The sequence below is a fragment of the Hemibagrus wyckioides genome, unplaced genomic scaffold (genome assembly GCF_019097595.1).
Source record: "Hemibagrus wyckioides isolate EC202008001 unplaced genomic scaffold, SWU_Hwy_1.0 Contig2, whole genome shotgun sequence".
NCBI lineage: Eukaryota > Metazoa > Chordata > Actinopteri > Siluriformes > Bagridae > Hemibagrus > Hemibagrus wyckioides.
The window spans coordinates 775,642-790,902 of NW_026690780.1; positions in this window are offsets into that span (position 1 = coordinate 775,642).

The following is a 15,261-nucleotide window of genomic DNA, read 5'->3' on the forward strand; positions in this document are numbered from 1 at the left end:
ATATTGTGTAAATGAAATGATTAGCGAGGTTCGCTAGCTAGATAACATACATCTGTAACCAGGTCCTGTAATTCGCAGCAAACCTTTTACATTTCCCTGGACAAGCACACTCCACAACTCCTGACACTTTTCAGAGCTAAGGCATCGAAGGATGGTACCATTGGCAACCAGATGGCTAAAATATTAAAAGACTATCATGAACAAGTAAGTGGAATTCCCATTGAACATACTCAAGGGCTGTACAGGTTAAAAACATTATCAATAATTAAAATCAGTTAAATATAATAATGATGAATGTTTTCAGTTGCCAGAAAAGACAAAAACATGAAGGCATTCTAAAACAGTAGTCTATACAAACAAAATAAATAAATTACTCAAAGTAGTGTAGAATAACATGCAAGTAAGTGAATGATGACAATTTTTGTGTGTGGATGAACTAATCCTTAAAATGTGCTTGTGCTGTTATTAAACTGCCTAAAGGAATTTGCCTGTTATGTGGATTAGTAAGAAAGTGCCAGGTAATAACTAGTGCTGTTACATGTTGTAGCTAGGTTTGCAGTGTTAGAATGTTGTCTCATCATTAATCATGTTAATAAATTCAAAATGTTGCTTAGTTGGGAATTAAAAGTATGGTCATTTTTTGTTTTGTCTTTAAGGATCAGGATGACATCAGTGTCATTGGAACTCTTGTCCTGGCTGGACTGCCGCTTTACTTGAAGGAAGACTCGTCAGATGTTTTCAAGACACACACGGTAAGGCTCATCAGGACTACTTTCTGAAACATTTTGATCTTTTTGTCGACATCGAAAAAAATACAGCTAGAGTAGCTGTACAGTTGATCATTTCAGTAATCTTAAAGGAAAGGTTTACTCAAATGATGATTATATAATTCATTTACTCACCCTTGTGTAATTCCATTAGATTTTTGTTAAAGGTACGTTTAAATCTTTTTCTCTCCTTTTGTCTGTCCAATTAAAGGCAATCTGTATTTTCAAGCTTCAAAAATTACTTTGATTTAGACTTTACTAAAATATTAACATGGTTCAACACACACATTAAACACATTATCTAAATATAATATCTAAATTTGATGTGCATTGTTTTCTGTATGTTTATATCATTGTCATATGTAAAGCTCATACTCCAAAGTCATGAACATGATCTGCACTATTTGCAGAGGCTTGTTATGTTGTAATTATAAGGTTTAGTTCATTCTAATGGGAACCACTGGTATTAATTTTGTTTTGCCTCTTTGTTTTTTTGTTTGTATGTCTTGATTGTCCTTGAAGATGACATGGTGATGTCTTCAAAATCCTGGGTCAGTGCTCTGATGCTGCTTTTTGGGCTGCTTTATGCCCTTCATATCAGCTACCCCAAGAAGCTGACAGGTTTTTTTTGGTTCCTGCAAAAGGTACTGTTGAATCTTGGTGACGGCACGGCTAGGCTAAAGTTGCTGGCACTTAAAAATGAACTGCTGAATTAGTGTCATAGAATTTGTACTGTTTTGAGTACCATTAAGAGGGAAGAAGGTTCTATTTTCAAGTTGAAATTTTAGGATTTTAAAACCTTTGTGCTGTTTGTGCAGTGTTAAACTTTCTATATGTGACACAAATTAGTGTTTTATTTCAATAAATTCTATTTCTTAAAATACTTGCTGATTCTGTCATTATTGATTTATACATGTTAGATTTTGCTTAGTCTTTAAATCTGTTTGTGTTCAGGTAACAGATGTAATTAAGTCCAAATCACTTTTTAGCTACACAAATGGTTTGAGGAAACTGATTGCCTTAAATGGTTTGAGTTGACTGAACTCAAATTAATCAAGACTAACTTTATCAGTTTGTGTTCCGTCAACTCAAACCATTTAAGGCCATCGATTTCCTCAAACCATTTAAGTAACTATATAGTTATTCGAACTTAATTATATCCATTAACTGAACACAAACAGATCTGTTTTTTGAACTTAAAATGTTTAAGTTGCCAATACTCTAAATGACTGACTATACCAACACTAAAATAAAATTGCATATGACTCAATACATATAAGTTTACAGCTCTTATATTTATTAGTTTCAAAACTTAAATGGTTTAAGGCAATTGGTTTCCTCAAATGGTTTGAGTTAACCTAACTTATCAGGTTTTACAGTGTAGCATAAGAAAATATAATATGCTTTTATTCATAACTGTGTGAATGTTAGCAGAAATGACTAAACAAACATTGTCTAAATAATGTATAAATTATAAATGTATAAATTATTATTAATTACAGTGAATCATGGACAAAACTGGTAAGAAAAGGTTAATAAGCTAAATTATCATATGCACCTAAAATGTAAAAATGTACTAAAATGTAAAATGCTTTTTGATTATAAAAATGTAGATTCTTTAGTTTACTTTGATTAATATGTAGTTTAACTCATTAAATATGATTGTAAGAATTAAAACTTTTGGTAAACTGATTAAAATGAATTACCTGTAACTAGAGTGAGAATCAGTGCATCTGACTTCACCTCTTAAACATATCTTTTGGAGTTAGAGGTCAGGGCTGTGTCTCAAAAGACACAATAACTTACAATACTTTAACCTTTCATACTAACTTTTTAAACTTTTTAACCATGACGTTATGACATTGAAAACTCACAGCTGAAAATGTTAAATATGAATTCCACACGTTTACTTTCTTTGTTGCTTGTTTTTGTTGCACATCATTTAATGTGTTTGACTTCATGCAACAGTATTAAACTCATGCAATATACTGTAGGGATTAAGTTATAATGTTTTATTTATAAGGCCATATACATCAACGTGTTTGGAGTAATGTTCGAAGCAGATAAGTTATACCTACCTTATTATTAAAACAGATGGATGTGCATGCAATGAGTCAAGTTTCATTTTTATGCACTTTTATGCATATGTATAAGTCGTTTTATTAATACCTTAATTTCACTATACACAAATAGGCCTAATATATTATTCATCACTCTAAACGTGTTAATGTAAATAATGACATTATTCTCAAAATATCACGAATTTAATCCCGTGTTGCTACGAATCTCGTGATTTTTACGTTATTCTCATAGTGTTAACGTTGTTCGCGAAATATTACTACTTTGTCACAATTTTATTTAGTTTGACTTTTTTTCTGGAATAACTACCAGTTAAATTTTGCATTATAATGACTTTAATCTGAAGAGGTTTTCCATTTTAATTTTTATCTTTGCACAGGCATCTTTAAAGTTGAACAAAAACAAGTTATGTGCAAATGGCAGGACAACACCAGCGCAATTAAGTATTTACAAAGCACATAAAATACTTCGCAGCTTTACACTCACACAGTCACGGGTAAATTTATACATATTCATTTAAAATGTAAATATTATTATATATGTATTAAAGTATTAAAATATATACTTTAGAAACTGTGTTTATGTCTTTCAGAATTTATTGTGGATGTTTTCTCACAATCACTACATTACATGTGCAGTTAACAAATTTACTGGACACTTTTTAATGTAACGTGATAAATTACAAGCGTATTTAACAAGAGTATGAAGACTACATAGCAAACTTTGAGTGATTATACTGTATAATGTGCTCAGGCCAGAGGTGTACCATGTGCCACCTGGTGGAGATTCTGTGAAGTACAACACATGCATTTAAATACCAAAGCGCCGACATCTGTATACATCAATTTAATTCAATTTTCAATTCAATTTTGTTTCTAATGCACATTTCAATTCAACCTTAGTTTGCCAAAGTGCTGAACAAAAATAAAGGGAATAAAAATAAAAAGGATGAAAGCAGGAAAACACATACACATTTACAAACAATTAAAAGCAGAAGAAAAGAGATGCGTTTTTAACATAGATTTGAATTCAGCTAACGTGGAAGCAGTTCTAATGGGTGATGGCAGGCTGTTCCACAGCTTAGGACCAGCTACTGCGGAGGCTCTGTCTCCCCTGCGTTACAGGCGAGACCATGGTATTCACAAAAGATGACCATCTTGGGATCCAAGTGACCGAGCAGGATTGTAAGTGGTGAGTAAATCGGAGAGATATCTTGGAGCTAAGTTGTGCAAACACTGTGCACAAGAGCAGAAAACAAATGATGCACTAATAAATAAGGCAGTTATAGTCACTGCTAAAAACCCCAGAATTGTTCTGTAGTGGTTATACCATCTGTAGAGATATTGCTATGTGGAGAGCAGGTTTCCTGTGTCAAGCTTTAATACAAACGAATGAAAGTACACACATTGCAGTGTTAAATTACGCAGATATACTACATAACTAATAAGACTAATTAAATTTAATTAAAAACAATTTCTGAATATACAAAAATCAATGTTAACTCACCGAGTGAAAGCCACAGACACATGAATATAACAGTGAACATGATGGATGAGCTTATAAATGAAAATAAAATTTCTGCAGTCTGAAGAAGAATGAATGTATGAATGAATGAATGAATGAGCTGTCTACTAATAATCAAATATTATAATAATATAAACTCTTTATAAATCTTGAGAAAGAAAGAGAGACTTCCCCAAAAGGGCATGTAGCAAAACTGTGTGAAAGTTTTTGTACAGTGCAGCTGGATTTCCTGTCACTGTGGGCTGCAGAGCACAGTAGTATAGAGCAGAGTCTGATACAGCAGCAGAGGAGATGTTCAGATCCACTTGTTTATCATCAAATTCAGCAGACATTCTTATTGAGTGTTGGAAGTTGTAGTTTCTCTTTGAACAATCTGAAGAAGGAACTCAGGTTTAGATTTTGGATATTGTCTGTACCACTGCAGGTAGTCTGATGCACTACTTTTTTTATATGTGCAGGACAGAGTAACATCATCACCTTCATCTACAGCTTTATGAGGGAAATCTGGCTCTATTGAATCTGCCATGGAGTCACCTGTCATAGAGAAGAGAACATAATGTTTAAATAATCAACAGGAAATACTTAAGTCAGACCCACACTCTGCATTTTCACACTGCATCACCACACAGACTAATATTTAATATAATATAGTTAATATTTCTGCAATAACAAAAAGTCAATGTTAACTCACCTAGTGAAAGGCACAGATACATGAATATAACAGTGAACATGATGACTGGTCTTAGCTCAGTGAAAATAGTGGAGATCTTTCTGTAATCTAATATGTTAACACCATAAAGCTTCAAAATTGCTCCACCCCACAGCATCACATGACAGTGTCACCAATGTTGTTGTCAGATTGTTGATTCTTACTGAAACATCCTGGCTTTACATTCAGCCTCATATGGGGAACCTGTCCAGAGCACATTTAAGTAAACACATACTGAAAGTAGGAAATAAAGCTCTATTTTAAATCTAAAAAATAAAACTTTCCTGTACTCACAATAGCATTAGAAGAAGAGAAAGAAGAGTAAAGGCAGATTTACAGATATATTTCCAGTTTTCAGTGTTTCTGACACAGCAGGTGCCAAAGAAATGACATTAGATGAGTATTTATTCTTATGACAGTTTAGTGTTAAGTGGACAGTTGTGTTGTTTAATCAGAATGGTATCTCTGAAATTATCTTAGGCACTAAGAGTAACCAGGGCAGGGGTTAGGATATTATATCAGCAGTATGAATGATAGAAGAACAAGTATACTCTATGTCACAAAGGTTTTTCTGTGAAAAGTAACTTATAATAAATAGTTGTTAAAAAAGTAACACAGTAGCAAATTTTATATTTATAAAAAATATTAATTGATCTTTCTTTCTTTCTTTCTTTCTTTCTTTCTTTCTTTCTTTCTCTCTCTCTCTCTCTCTCTCTCTCTCTCCACTCCTTTACATTGAAATACTTGTCCTCTATGTGTTATATTCTAACAGTTTGCCAGCTTGTGTGATTTATAATAGCTAATACTATAATTTTCTGTTGTGTGAAATAGTGTGAGCAGTTAGGAATCTGAGTAATGTATGTGAACAGTGAAGAGTTACAGTTGTAATGAAAGACACAATAAACTGTCAGCGGTACACAACTACAGACTTTAAAGTTATTTTAGATCATAGAAACATATACTTGTAAGTACAACAACATCCTGAATTCATTTTTGAATCATGGTTCATTTTCACTCTCTGGTTTTTACGTGTTATTCGGTCGTGACGCCAATGCTTATTTCTGTTAGCATGTCTATGGCGCTTCCCAATACATGTTATCATCAAGCTAACAGACAGCACGCTAACTATCTTCCACATTTTTGTAGCAATGTTGCTAGTTATATTCTGTCTTCTCAATTTTTCATAGTTGGATTTATAATAACTCAAATATGCTTCTGAGGTGAACAATCAACTTAATGTTCTTTTTTGTGTGTTTTTATAGCTTTGTAGTGCCTTTATATTAGAGGCAATAAACTTTACAACTGCACAAAGAATTTTTGTCTCTCATTTGAAGAACAATGTATTTGTGTTAAACGCTCAGTAATCCATGTTTCCTTCAGCTGCAAATGTTTTCACAAATGAGTTTTAACAAAAAGTTGTTAAATTGAGTCTCTGTATACAGAGGATTCTGTATAATAGTGCTATATGTTAGAATAGATTTTTGAGTGACCTCAAAATATGTTTTCCTACACCCATTTTACATATTTTGGAGTTAGAGGTCAGAGCTGTGTCATAGGACTCTAACACCAAAAGACATGTGAACTTTACACTGTCATTTACTAAGCTAGCTAAAGTCAGTGGGCTAAAAGCTGCCACCACTGGCTATGAGAACTGCACTTAGTGCTGTGGAGACTGAGTGAACATGTGGCAGCACAGTGAGAGTCTGGAGTGGAGCAACCATTTCCATTTCAACCACAACTTGTGATTTAGTGAGATATTTTTGGTTGAATATCTTTCTGTCTGCTCAAAGAGTTTAGAGCAGAGAAGTCTTTTCTGTTCAACATGGCCTTGTGTTTTAATGAACTTGCTAGCTTGTGCTGTCAGCTCTTGTCTGATCACAAATAACATGTAACACCAACACTAACAGACAGAAGGAGCACACAGCTGCCTGAGAAAGCTGACTGGCTAATATCAGTGCTGGATCAAGTGCTATTTTATAAACTGCCAAATAATGAAGAGTGAAGTCTTACATTAAAATTAGCATCTTAACTTATTTAAATATGTATTGTTATTGAATTTTTGTTACCTTCTGATTATTATATCAGGAAAATAACAGCATGAACCTTAATAATTCTTTTTGATTAAAGATTAATATTTATTTTTAAAGGATTTGTTTATCTGATTATTCAACCAATAAATATTTCCAACATATGTAACAGGATCATTGTTGAAATTCAAAGCAAATGAACGTCAAAGTCTGAGAATTAAGAAAGTACTGTATCTGGATAAAACATCTCCCCCTGCTGAGAAAAACATGCAGCTTGACTTTTTGTACAGTCTGTTTGAGTTTTGTGTCACTGTGGGCTCCATGGTGCAGTAGTACAGTGCAGAGTCTGATACTGCAGCAGGAAAGATCTCCAGATCTATTTTCTTCTCATTTTTAAGAACTTTGGTGGATATTCTTGGGTCGTGTTTAGATTTAGTGACACCATCTGTGTGTTTAGAAGTCAGCAGCAGAAACTCTGGTTCTGATTGAGGTTTTTGTCGATACCAGTGGAAATATTCAGCTGAATCATCATATGTGCAGGTCAGTGTGATGTTGCTGCCTTCACTTGAAGATATGATGGTTTGTTCTGGTGTAATGCTGCTGTCAACAGCACCTGCTGTAAAACATTACAACAACATAAACATTTCTACTTTCATTGCTTAAGGGTGTTAATTTTTTTTAAAAAGAATGATGTTTAGGTATCAGGTTCCTACAACATTCATCTAAAGTTTGTGTATAATATAAATGACTTACCAATGTTTTTAACAACTATGAAAATAAAGAAGAGTAACATGACTGTTGTGTCTCTCTTGCAGTAGGTATAAATGGCAGGATCTCTGTGAAACTTTCTAAACTGTATCTTACCACATCTAGCTCCACCCACTTTTACTTACTCATAGTCATGTCAGCTCTGTCACATGAATTTTCATAATAGAATTTATTGAATGTTGTTTAAGGCTGATTTTTACTAAATATAGTGACAGTGACCCTATCACCATCACCTTGATCCTGCTCAGGTGTTTACTGAAGATTAATGAATGAATCCTTTGTGGATTTTAGTTATGCAATGATACACATATTAATGCAAATTGTAATTCGTCATATTAACATATTTGTGTCACAGCCTGGGAATTATGTTCTGTTGGCTAAATGTCCCATCTTCTAAATAGGTCAATAGGTCAGCTCTAATCCACATGAAGCCTCTCGCCAAAATGCATATAAGATGCTCAGTCATTTGAATTGATGTGCTCCCTGTGCTAAAAAGAGAAAAGATTTATTTTAATAAGTAAATGAAATATGAAAACATCTTGGAACTAATATGAAGTGTTACATCCTGTGAGGTTGTGTTGTATATTCTGTCTTATATGTGTTTAGTCCTTCAGGTTGGTCCCCTCTGTACTCTAGCCCTCCTTACTGCTTCAGCTCCAGCAGTTAACACTTCTGCCAAGGCTGGGATGGAAGCCAGTAACCCCAACTTCAATGCTCACTTGGTGTGTTGTGCTTGCGTGTGTGTAGAGATTCAGTGTTGTGTTTTACTGTTCTGATTTTGACCTTTGCCTGCCTTGACTACAAGTTTGATCTGCTTCTTGTTAATCGTTGCTGCCTTGTGTATATAATCTTTCTTTGCACATGTAAATATTGAGACATTGTATGTATTCACTGGCATGAGGGCTATGACTGTCATTTTTGTTGGAGATGTTCATTTCTTTCTTTTTTCTTTTTGTTTAGGTCAGATAGCTAATCTCAGTTTGTTTCTGTTTTGTTATTTTTGGTCTTGGTCCACCCTGAAGTCTTCTCAGTTCACTGTGCTGTACATATCACTACATCACAATATATCACCTTAACTCACTGCTGTGTTGTGACTCATTCCTGTTAACTCTGGGGCATCACATACATGTTCTGTTCTACCTCCTATATACACTATATTGCCAAAAGTATTCGCTCACCTGCCTTGACTCGCATATGAACTTCCCAAGTGACATCCCATTCCTAATGCATAGGGTTCAATATGATGTCGGTCCACCCTTTGCAGCTATATCAGCTTCAACTCTTCTGGGAAGGCTGTCCACAAGGTTTAGGAGTGTGTTTATGGGAATTTTTGACCATTCTTCCAGAAGCGCATTTGTGAGGTCACACACTGATGTTGGACGAGAAGGCCTGGCTCTCAGTCTCCGTTCTAATTCATCCCAAAGGTGTTCTATCGGGTTGAGGTCAGGACTCTGTGCAGGCCAGTCAAGTTCATCCACACCAGACTCTGTCATCCATGTCTTTATGGACCTTGCTTTGTGCACTGGCGCACAGTCATGTTGGAAGAGGAAGGGGCCAGCTCCAAACTGTTCCCACAAAGTTGGGAGCATGGAATTGTCCAAAATGTCTTGGTACGCTGAAGCATTCAGAGTTCCTTTCACTGGAACTAAGGGGCCAAGCCCAGCTCCTGAAAAACAACCCCACACCATAATCCCCCCTCCACCAAACTTACACTTGGCACAATGCAGTCAGACAAGTACCGTTCTCCTGGCAACCACCAAACCCAGACTCGTCCATCAGATTGCCAGATGGAGAAGCGCAATTCGTCACTCCAGAGAACGCGTCTCCACTGCTCTAGAGTCCAGTGGCGGCGTGCTTTACACCACTGCATCCGACGCTTTGCATTGCACTTGGTGATGTATGGCTTGGATGCAGCTGCTCGGCCATGGAAACCCATTCCATGAAGCTCTCTGCGCACTGTTCTTGAGCTAATCTGAAGGCCACATGAAGTTTGGAGGTCTGTAGCGATTGACTCTGCAGAAAGTTGGCGACCTCTTCACACTATGCGCCTCAGCAACCGCTGACCCCGCTCCGTCAGTTTACGTGGCCTACCACTTTGTGGCTGAGTTGCTGTCTTTCCCAAACACTTCCACATTCTTATAATACAGCTGACAGTTGACTGTGGAATATTTAGGAGCGAGGAAATTTCACGACTGGATTTGTTGCACAGGTGGCATCCTATCACAGTTCCACGCTGGAATTCACTGAGCTCCTGAGAGCGACCCATTCTTTCACAAATGTTTGTAAAAACAGTCTGCATGCCTAGGTGCTTGATTTTATACACCTGTGGCCATGGAAGTGATTGGAACACCTGATTCTGATTATTTGGATGGGTGAGCGAATACTTTTGGCAATATAGTGTATATAAACCTGTGCTATTTCTCACACTTCATGTCCCAACTTGGTCATAAGAACTAATATTAAGATGAACATACCTAGAAGAAGCATTAACAGTAAAAGATTAAAGATCAGCATGATAGAGATGGTAATCTGCTGAAAGATAAAGCTGAAGGAGTTTACTGTCATAGCCTGTGGAGCTCCACACTTCCTGCAGCTGACACTGTTGATCAGAATATGTCTCACCAGGGGGCAGAGGGACACCAGGGTTTATTTTAGATGTAATGTTTTAGTTGTAATTACTGCATCACACTGAGCGATTGACAATGTTATTTTATGATAACTTAAAATATAAAAAATATTCTTCTTCAGTAGATTATACTACACCTCTTGATTTAGACACTTCTGAATGTTGTGAATTGTTGACGACAAATCTTTGTTTGTTTTTATACATGTAAATAAAAATAATATATATAATTTAAATGAAACATGGGACAAACTGGCCAGCAAAGTACAATGAATATAAAACAGTTCACACCAGCAACAAGTGACACAGTGCCTCTTTATTATTTTCTCTTTTTCAGCTGCATATGTTACCACAAATGTCTTTTTTGTCTGTGGTTAACTGATAAGTTGGTAAAGGAAGTATCTTTGATATTAAACGTTAAACTTCAAATGAATTATTTCATAGGTTTTTGTACAGTCTCTCAGTGACTCTGTATCACTGTGCTACTACTCTAAGAGCACAGTGATAGAGTGCAGAATCTGAGATCTGCAGATGTTTGATAGTAAGTTTAGTAGAGTCTCGGGATGTTTCTGCATTGAATCGAGAGCCAGAGGGGTTGTGCTCTTCATAATCTCTTGACCTCGCTCCTTTAAGCAGTAAAAACTGTGGTGCACTGTTGGGTTATTGTTTGTACCAGTAAAGCCAAATGTTATCACTGCTTGATTGATATGAACAGTTCAGAGTAACACTGTCTGTTTCCTTCATGACAATATTGGCATCTTCATCTTTCGGCCAAATTTTATCTGCAAAACTGCCTGTTATACAGGAGAATATTAATAAAGATATAATACAGATATCAAAACATTCTAAAAATATTTTTGTGTAATACCCAACATACCCCAAAAATAATGCAAGACATTAAATTACATTAATTCTATAGATCATGAATTTAGTTAATTCCAATAGTAAATTGATGAATTGATGAAAATTACCTGTAACTAGAGTGAGAATCAGTGGTATGTATCTCACTATGTACAGTAAGTTGTATAGTTGATCCATTTCTGAACACAGCTCTGTGAGGATTCTGTATAATAGTGCTGTATGTGCTGAACTTTACACGTCTCTAGAAGGACACACCCAGGAAGTGATGCTGTTGGAGCATAACTTTATACAGATCATCACAACACTGGTGAACTGAGACACCAACACAATACAACATTATTCCACTATAGCTGAATAATCACAGTTATTTTTGTTCTTTTCTCACTCATTTGCAGTCAGATAATACAATGTGAATGTACACAACAGCCATGACTGAATACATTTTCTCTATTACACACAATTCATTTCCACACAAGTGCTCATATATTCTGTAGTATGCTTCCTCAGAGCTTCTCTTATTAAACTGTTTAAACACATAAATACATTTCAGATGTATTGGTCTGTATCTTGTTTACACATGAATATACACATACGATATGAATCACTTAAAAACATTCAAATGGAAATTAGTATGTCATGTTAATATGGACTTATTGATATTAATAACAGCTGTTATAACAGGGTGGATAAGTAGCATTGTTTTGTCAGTTCAGAGCTCTCTTATATAAATGACAGATTTATATCTACATTCACTGTTGCAAAGAAACATTTAATTTAATATGAAAATAAAGTAATGAATAATATAAATGACCTACTAACATCAGTTATAGCTATGTATGTATAATCATGTATAAGTACATACAAACCCTCTCTACCCCATAAACAATATAAGAAGCTGCTTAGTGTCCTCCAACTGCAGCCTAAAAAATGTTGGCTGATGAAAATATGTTGTCAATAAAGCACGAGTACTAGTATTATAATCAGGTCAAATATGATCATAAAACAAACGGAAAGCAAATTCCACTGAGAGTTTTCTTTTTCATCCATTTCATCTGTTTATACAATCATACTCAATCATGACTCAGTGATTTGTAAAAGGACATTGCCTTAGCTCACATGCAGCAAAGTAACATGCAGTTGTGTTTACATGCATAATGACTGTCTAAATAGATAAATAAACATTTGTTACAATAAATCATATAAACTGTAAAGAAATTACATCCCTTAATATATTCATATGTATACATGTATATACACTTGACATGGTTCATTATTTTCTAGACATCCACACAGATGTTCTGTATTAATTGTTTTATATTAGATCTAATATTTACAGTAGTGTGTGATGGATTTATAATTCCCAATGTATTTCTATCTGAAATGCTGCACAGTTGTTTTTGTATTTTTTATATAAAAACAATAACATTTCTAAATGAAAAGCAATAATTTATTCAATAGTAACTGTAAAAAAAGTAAAACCAAACAGGAAACAATTGTTGAAAACAGCCATAAATCTCAACATTTAAACTGCATTGGATTTAAAAAATCTATCAATTCACATGATATACTTTCTGTCATATCAGAGAATTAAATAAAGAAAACTGAATTGAATTGAACTTTCTCCCACTGAACACTGGGCACAAGAGCAGAAAACAAATGATGCACTGATAAATAAGGCAGTTCTAGTGACTGGTCTGTTGTGGTTATACCATCTGTAGAGATAATGTTATGTGGAGAGCAGGTTTCCTGTGTAAAGCTTTAATACAAACAAATGAAAGTATACATGGCATATAAAATGAAGCGACAAAACAATGTAGTGTTAAATTACACAGATATACTCCATCACAACAGAAGTGACAAAGCATGTGAGTCTAATTCTTATATCCTGCAAAGCCTAAAACTCAGTCCTTAGTTCTGGAGATTTCCTCATTGTTACTGAGCCATCAGTAGTCTTTTTATTGCAATATACACTGAAGATGGCATGTACCAACATGACATTAAAATCCAGCCTGGTTCGCTTGTGAAACAGCAACCGCATTGAATGGCATTTGAAAAACAACAAAGTGCAGATGAGCAGATCCAACAGAGTCTAGATGCTGGTTTAGCCTCCCAAAGTAATAGCCGCTGGGCTTCACCCATTGTAATGGTATGAAAGAAAGATCAAACGTACCGACTATGTGTAGACTACAGGGCACTAAACGAGCGCACTCTAAAAGACGTCTATCCACTCCCAAGAATCCAAGACACACTAGACACACTGTCCACGGCAAAATGGTTTAGCACATTGGACCTTGCTTCCGGGTACTGGCAAGTGGAGTTGACCCCACAGGTGAGACAGGCAGCATTCTACAGCAGGAAGGAACTGTTTGAGTGGAACATCACGCCGTTTGGCCTTTGCAATGCTCCTGCGACGTTCCAGTGATTAATGGACCGTGTCTTGGCTGGAATGCAGTGGGAAATCTGCCTGGTATACGTAGACGACATCATCGTCCTGGGCAGGAATGTAAAGGAAATGCTCCAGCGGCTGGCACAGGTGTTCAAAAGGCTGTGCCAAGCGAACCTGAAGCTGAAACCCGCCAAATTTTGTCTCTTCTGCCACCAGGTAGTCTACCTTGGCCACGTCGTCTCAGAGCATGGTATAGCCGCCGACCCAGAGAAGGTGCAGAAAATTCGAGAATGGCCACAGTTTGTGGGTCTCGCATCCTACTACAGGTGGTTTGTCAAAGATTTTGCTGCAGTTGCAAAGCAACTTCACAACCTGTTGAGGAAACATGCCCGATTTCACTGGACCCCTGAGAGCCAACAGGCATTTGATGAGTTAAAGAAGCTGCTCACTACCACCCCCATCCTTGGCTACCCTATGGACAGTGGTGATCTTGTTCTGGACACAGATGCTAGCAATTTCGGAATCAGAACTGTGCTTTCTCAATTACAGCAAGGGGAAGAACATGTACTAGCATATGGGAGTCAGAGTCTGACGCCAACTGAGCAGAATTAGTGCACAACGCGTAGAGAACTTTTAGCTGTGGTGGAGTTCACAGCACATTTTCATCAGTACCTGCTGGGCAGATCCTTCACTGTACACACAGACCATAGTACCTTACACTGGCTCCTGAGGATGAGAGAACCAGAGGGACATTTGGCCAGAGAGGCTTCTGGCTCGAGAAGCTTGGGTAGTATGACTTCAAAGTTGTTCATCACCCGGGGCACTGTCACAAAAATGCTGATGTGCTTTCTCTGAGGCCATGCTGTTCAACTTGCCCATGTAACCTTAAGAATCCCACCTTGAGTAGCCCTCAGCTCTGTCACCAAGCGGTCCAGTGTGACCTTGATGGCAAACCTATACATGATGAACCTGCAGCCATTACCCCGGAGTCTTGTCCAGTGGGGGTAGTACAACCTGCCATTACTGCCAGTACCCTTCCATTCTCTGGGTGGACTACCGACGAACTGCGTTCTGCTCAGACAGCCGATCCGGAAATTACTCCCATCAAGAGGTGGATGGAGGAAGGCAATGAATGACCTTCCTGGGAGAATGTGTCCCCCTATGGCCCAGCAACAAAAGCTTACTGAAGCCAATGGCAAAGACTGTACCTGAATGAGGGCCCTGAGTTTTATCCCCAGATAATCCTGCCGCGAGTTTTCTGGGAAGATGTAATGTGCCAGATGCACGAGGAGCCAGTGGGTGGACATTTCGGTGTGGAGCGAACACTGTCTCGGTTGTGGACCAGGTATTGTTGGTACCAAATGCAAGAAGATGTTTCACTTTGGTGTCGCACATGCACATGGGTCTGCCATTATGGGGCACCACTTACACTCCATAGTGACCAAGGCACCAATTTTGAATCAGAGGTCTTCCAGAGCATGTGTGAGTTGCTATACATTGACAAAACACCTTTCTGA